This window comes from Vitis riparia, chromosome 16 (assembly GCF_004353265.1).
Source record: "Vitis riparia cultivar Riparia Gloire de Montpellier isolate 1030 chromosome 16, EGFV_Vit.rip_1.0, whole genome shotgun sequence".
Lineage (NCBI taxonomy): Eukaryota > Viridiplantae > Streptophyta > Magnoliopsida > Vitales > Vitaceae > Vitis > Vitis riparia.
Genome location: NC_048446.1, coordinates 20,875,734 through 20,883,073, shown reverse-complemented (window position 1 = coordinate 20,883,073; position 7,340 = coordinate 20,875,734).

The following is a 7,340-nucleotide window of genomic DNA, read 5'->3' as shown; positions in this document are numbered from 1 at the left end:
TATGGTAATGACAATCAATAAGCTCTTTATACACTATCAACCAATCCATTTCCAAGATAACATCATACCTAATCACATCCAAAATCCTTAAATCCACCTTAAGTGTTCTATGTGCAAAGGTAATGATGCACTCCTTCCATATTCTATCAACTCTAGAATTCGTACCCATAGAGAACTCGATAAGTAACAAATTTTCTACCCTTTCTATTTTCAACCCCAATACATTAGCACAAGATGTAGAAATGAAAGAATGAGTTGCACCAATATCAAACAAAACATGCACCCAAGTACTATAGACCAAAATCATACCTTCCACTAAAAATACGTCATCATCTGGCTCTGTTGGGGTCAAAGAAAAAACTTTACCTATCGCCTACCTCTCCCTACTTCTAGTACTTGACCCTTGAGAAGATCGAGTCTAACTACTCATAGTGGATTTCTAAGATCCCTGCACTGTTGGGGATAACTGCGGCATCTAGTAGTAAGGTAGGTGAAACTAAGGGGGCTGGAAAGGCACTGTTAGCTACTATTAGGGGCCTCATTGAGGTTGAAATTGAGCCTATTGTGCTCCCCTTAATGGGCAAGCCCTCCATAAGTGATCTCTTGCCCCATAACCATAACATACTCTAGCAATAGCTACCCTCTAAGCACTCTGCTCACCTCCTGCATAAAACAAAGAATTCCCTTCAAATTGCTGACCTCTCTGCCTTTGCTGCTGGCTCTCGAATCTCATCTGGTAACATTTCCTCACTTTTTGTTTCCCTTTTCTGTCTTCTCTTTGTTCTCGAATTTGATTGGTTTCCTCTATGTCTTACTCCACTAATAAAGCTCTCTTAACCAACTCAGAATAGTCCCTTATAGCCAATGGGACCAATCTATTTCTAATAGCAGGCCTCAACTCCTACTGGAATCTCCTGGCCTTCTTTCCTTCCTCATTAATCATCCCCAAGGCAAATCTAGACAACTCAGAAAAATGAGATTCATATTCCAACACTGACATAGTTTCTTAGATGAGATGCTTAAATTCCATTCTCTTGGCATGCTTAACCACCTCTCCAAAATATTTTCCCAAGAAGATTCTTTCAAATTCCTCCCAAGTCATCACCATAGTGTCATATACTCTCTTAATTGATTCCCAGTAAAAATTTGCATCGTCTAATAGCATGTACGCCACCAAACTTACCCTTTTTTTCCTCAGGTATGTCCAATCCCACTAGAATTCTCTTCATTCTCCTTAACCAATGTTCCGCTGCTTCAGCATTAGGCTCTCCATTAAAATATGGAGGTTGTGTCACCATAAACCTCTTCATTGCCTCCGTTTGGCTCATAACTGGCCTAATAGAGTGGATCCTCCTCTGGGAGTGGTCTGAATCCTTTTGGCCTTGGGTTCTTCTTAACCTCATGGAACCCTGGCCTTTCATTAACTGAGCGGTCTCCCGTAATTTCCTTCTTACTTCTCGGAGTTCTTCTCTTACCAACTCTAGCTCCTCATCTCTTTCAGTTCTTTCTCTTCTTGGCCCTCCCGCCATTTCAATCCTAACAAGCCTTAATCCAACCACACTTCCAAGGTGGGCAAAATAAATTCACATGTAACAATTTGGCAAATTTAACAACTATTAAAAACTTTCACTTTCATACAATCATAATACATAATTCAACATAATTACCACTATAACGCTTCTTACTATCATTAACAAGCACCATAACAAGATTTTTCAAACATCAAGAATAAGCAATTAAATAATTTAATTAATAATCAGCTTGTTAACTAAACACATACAAAAAATCATAAACATAACAATACACACGAACACCCCCAAACACTAACCCCAAGGTATTATTGCAACCTTAGCTTTGATACCACATTGTCACGACCCAAATTTCGGGTGACACAAAATTTGGCCCATAACCCCAAGTAAAATGTTTGACCCTAAGGGTTTCTCCTAATCCACACTAGCAGTCAACTAAAATGCTCTGAATTTTTTTTTTTATACACATAAATCACACAAGAGTTCTCTCCAACTAACAATCCAATTTATCAATATACCAACCACTACTCAAGAGCAATAAGATATAATAATTATCACTATTAAAGTCTAGAAATAAGAGTTCACAGTTCAGCAAATTAATCAGAATAAAGTCTCATTACAAATATACAGCTTCAAAGTTTGCTAATACAAGTTCCAAAATAAGCCAACATAACAAATACACTATAATCCAAAAAGCTACTCCAAAATCTCCTGGGGCATCCTGAAGCCCTCCTTGCCCCCATCTGTGGATCCTCATGAGTCACATTTGCATCTAAAAAGATATAAGAAGGAAGGGATGAGCATTCCACATTGCGCAGTAGGGTGCCTTACACGCAAAGGGTTACTAAGATTCAAGTGAACACAAAAAAAAAACATTCCATTAGAATTGATCAACCCACATATTTTAATTTCTATCATTATAAAAATTCAATAATTAAATAAAATGCATGTGGATATGTGACACACAGTCATACAATGCACTGTCGTTCTCGGGCTTTCACTGAAGAATATGTGTTCGTACCCAAATACACTCCCCATTTGGAGTCTTCTCGGGGTAGATTTTTGGGTCTTTCACCTTAGAGATCTCACTCCCTTCTTAATTCGTCTCACATGGGCCTTTACTTTACATTACTATATATTTTTTTTTTTTTGCTTTCTTTATCCATTTCATGCACTTTTCATAGTTTTTATTTTTTCTTCACACAACCATGATGCAAATGAAATGCAATGAGGTTAATTATCCTCATTCACAAATATCACTACATCAAATAAAATTCAAACTAGTCCAAATATCATTAAAATTACAATCATACCAAAATTCCATAATTTTCCAACAACCCCAATAATTCCAATAATCAAATATAATTATTTTCTCTACTACAAAATTACCAAAACAACCAAATAAATTTTCAATAATTCAAATCTCAATTGAACATAATATATACCAAAATTCCATAATTTTTTCACAACCCCAATAATTCCAATAATCAAATATAAGTATTTTATCCACTATAAAATTACCAAAAACAACCAAATAAATTTCCAATAATTCAAACATCACTTAAGCATAATTTCCACCAACATTCCATTATTTCTCAACAATCCCAATAATTCCAACAATCAAACGCAATTATTTTCCATAATTAAACACTTCTATTATCACACAAAAATCCCAAGGAAAATTCCTAAATCACCCAATAAAATTTCTCACATCATAAATATTACTTATTTACCTTCCCACAACAAGATTTATAATTTTTTTAAAAGAAAAGTGCATTAAATAAAAGTTTGAGGGTTAAGTTTCCATACCCTAGATCTAACAATCTAACTGTTGAAAATGAAATAAGCCATTATAGAAATGTTCCTCGTGTCGACTAGAACTTTCTCTCAAAATTACGCATGAAAATAAGCTCATTTGACCATTGAAACAAACCAAAGGTGGACGGCGTTGTTGCTCTTCCCTACCTCGAGAGCCTCTGCCACTCCACTTCTTTTTTTTCTTTCCTTTTTTTCTTTTCTTTTTCATTTCTTATTCTTTTTGCTTTTAAACCTCCCAACCACCATTCAAAAACCTTATGAATTTTGGTTTCTTTTGTTTTTCTTTTTCAATTCATTTCACTTTCTTTTCTTAATTCATTTTTCATTTCATTTCATTTTCATTTTTTTAAACAACACACAAAATAAATTATTAAACACCATCCCAAATAATTTAATTTTCTCAAATTTATCATTGAGCAATTTAATTTTTACTTAATTAGTTCTAGTTAATTTTAATTATTTCATTTTTCATTTTTCGTTTTCGCTTTTCGTTTTCAGAAATTTTCAATTTTTACGATCCTAAGAAATTTTCTACCATAAAGTTGACGTGTCACAAAAAATTCAACTCACTTAATTGGCCAAAAAAATATTTCGAATTCCACCAATCCAAAATTAACACGTGTTCTCCAATCGTTTTTTTTTTTTTTTTACTTTTCAACCACCATTCAATAGAAGACTTTTCAAACTAGACTTCTAACGTGACCTAAAATACCCGGTCATTATACTTATCATCTTTCATTAAATTTAAACTTCTTGTTGAAAATCAATTGGAACAAAAATAAAATCTCTTCAAATTGATGAGGGTGGAGAATTTTCATCTACAACTTTTTGACAATTTCCTCAATCCCATTACACACACCACCAGTTTTCTTGTCCACACGTCCATCAATAAAATGGCAAAGCAGAACATAAACACCATCATATTGTCGAAATGGGTCTAACTTGTCTTGCTCATGCATCTTTACCTCTCCAATGTTGGGACTTTGCCTTTGCCTTCTCTGTTTACACCATTAATCGCCTTCCAACCTCGATTCTTCAAAACAAATCTCCTTTGGAAAAATTATTCCACTATTAACTCGACTACTCATTTCTTCGCACCTTTGGTTATGCATGTTACCCATTCACTCATCCTTTTAGCAAACAAAAATTCCAATTTCACTCATTAAAGTGCATCTTTCTTGGTTACAACCTAAATCATAAAAGGTTATATTTGTCTCAACAATTCTAAGAAAATTCTCATTTCACGGCATGTTATTTTTAATGAAAATGATTTCCCATTCTCCATTGATTTTTTCAAGCCTTCTAGTCCAATTTGTAGGCCATCAGACTCGCCATCCCAGCCTTTACAAGTGTTTCTCCCCTTACTGCCACAAGTTTCCTCATCCTCTCTCTCTCACATTCACCAAACCTCACAACTCCATCTTGTGCTCCAGTCCCTACAGAACCACCAAAACCCATAAAGGTTGAAGAACAAGACGTTAAACTGTATTTTCCATGACAAATAATTATATTTTTTTAGTTTCAAAGGGAGTTGGGTAGTTACATTGATAGTGATAAGGTTTTGAGAAGAATTGGAAGATATAGTAGTGACAAAAGATGGATGAATGATAGAAGTTTTAGATGTTATTTTGGGATAAGGAAAAGAATTATCAAGCTCGTGAGAGAGAAGGCTTTGATACCATAATAGGACTTGAATATTGATTATTTCTACTTTAAAATATTTGTTTACAAGTTACAACATTTATAGGCTATACAAGTCCTATTTATAAGGATAAAGAATTGGCAAAAACATCTAAAAATGCAATCAACTGTTGTAATAGCCTTTGAGAGAATCTAAAAGATGTTGATATTATTGAGGAAGCTCTATTGTTGAAGCTAAAAGTGATGGGAACCTTAGAGTTGTCAAACTTGTTGGTGAGTTTGTTGAAATTGGTTGTGGTGAAGGATAAGCTTTATCAATATGTTGGTAATGATTTTAGAAGAAGTTATTTTAAAAATAAGAACTTATAGATTGATATATTTATGTGAATTAAATTTTTATTAGGAAGTGATTCATTCCCAATTGGTGTATCAGCTGATTCATATCCTCTCAATGGTCCTTGACAACAGTGCCATTTGATTCGTGTCCAGCTGGTGTTCCTTGATTGTGGTCCTTAGACAGGAGTAATCAACAAAATTATAACCTATATCACCATGCATTAGGATAGACTTAGCTAATATAGCATAGTGGCTCTAGGATCGTTCACTGGGAAGGGTTTTCAACTTACAACTGATACCAATTCAAAGTTAAATTGGTGCCTTTTCATTTCAAGGTTAGGTTAAGAAGAAAACATAAACTTTGGTTGAAAAATGATTTGTTTTAAGCTAACTAAAAAGAAAGTAATGGGAATTACTTATGAAGAAAAACGTTCCTTGGAGTTTTAGGTTCACGGGGGAGGCTCCTCATGCAAAAACGTAGCTCCGATCACTTGAATCTTTTCCTCGCATTAGAGAATTGACATATAGTTAATTCTCTAACCGGTGTTGTATAGATGCTTCCCTTTAATGGATTTTAGCACTAATTCCCTCTCACTGATGCAACTTGCAATGGCTCGTGCCTCTCACCTAGCATTCGCCATTCAAAGTGATCATTAACCTTGGACTTCCCTTCTCAAGCTCGCAAGAGATAACTAATGGATGTCTCCTTAGAGTCCAAAAGCTTACCAAGTGTTGGCAATTCTAGAAAATCCTACCTTTAAGTCACCTCCCAAAGGCTCGCAAGAGATAAACTAGTGCATCTCCATGGACGGAGATCACTTGCCTTACCAAGTATTGGTCCAGGTGAATTGAAGGCGTTTTAAGTTAACTAAAAACATAGAAATCATTAATGGGTCACACTTTCTCTTCATTAATAGTTGAAACAACAAAACTACCAATTCCTACATTCAGGGCCTTACCCGGCTACCTTAGCTCCAAGAAACTAAAAGCCTAGCCACTCATTCTTTGAGGAAACATCCTCAGAGCTTGTTTGGCTAGTAAGAAAAAATAAATACAATACAATCAAAACGAGAAGGTAAGGTGATTCATGCCTAATTGGTGTCTCAGCTGATTCGTGTCCAGCTGGTGCTCCTTGATTGAGGGATTAATCAACAAAATTTATAACCTATTACACCATATACTAGGGTAGCAAAGACAAAGCTACTATAGCATAGTGGCTCTAGGATCGTTCACTGGGATGGGTTTTCACTTCACAAATGATATTATTTCAAAGATGAATTGGTGTCTTTTCATTTCAAGGTTAGCTTTAAAAGAAAACATAAAGACGTTTGAACAAAGATTGGTTTTAAGCTAACCAAAAATAGTAACTGATTTTAATTACAAAGAAAAGTGTTTCTTGGAGTTTCAGATCACTAGGCTCAGATTCCTTGTACAAAAAGGAAGTTCCGGTCACTTGTTTCTTTTCCTCGCATTAGAGAATTAACATATAGTTCCTTCTCCAACCGGTGTTATACAGATGCTTCCAATTAATGGGTTCAAACACTAAATCCCTCTCACTGATGCATCTTGCAATGGCTCATACCTCTCACCTAGCACTTGCCATTCAAGGTGATCTTTAACCTTGGATTACCCGTCAAAAGCTCGCAAGAGATAACTAATGGATGTCTCCTTGGAGTCCAAAAGCTTACCAAGTGTTGGCTATTCTTGAAAATCCTACCTTCAAGTCACCTCCCAGAGGCTCGCAAGGGGTAAACTAGTGAATCTCCATGGACGAAGATCACTTGCCTTACCAAGTGTTGGCCCAGGTGATTTAAAGGCGTTTTAAGTTAACTAAAAAGATAAAAACCATTAACGGGTACACCTTTCTCTTCATTAAAAACTAAAACAACAAAACTTCCAATTTATGCATGTGGAAACTTACCCGGCTTTCTTCACTCCAAGAGACAAAGAGCCTAGCCTCTCATCCTCTAAGGAAAAATCCTCAGAGTTTGATTGGCTAGAAAGAAAACTAACGAG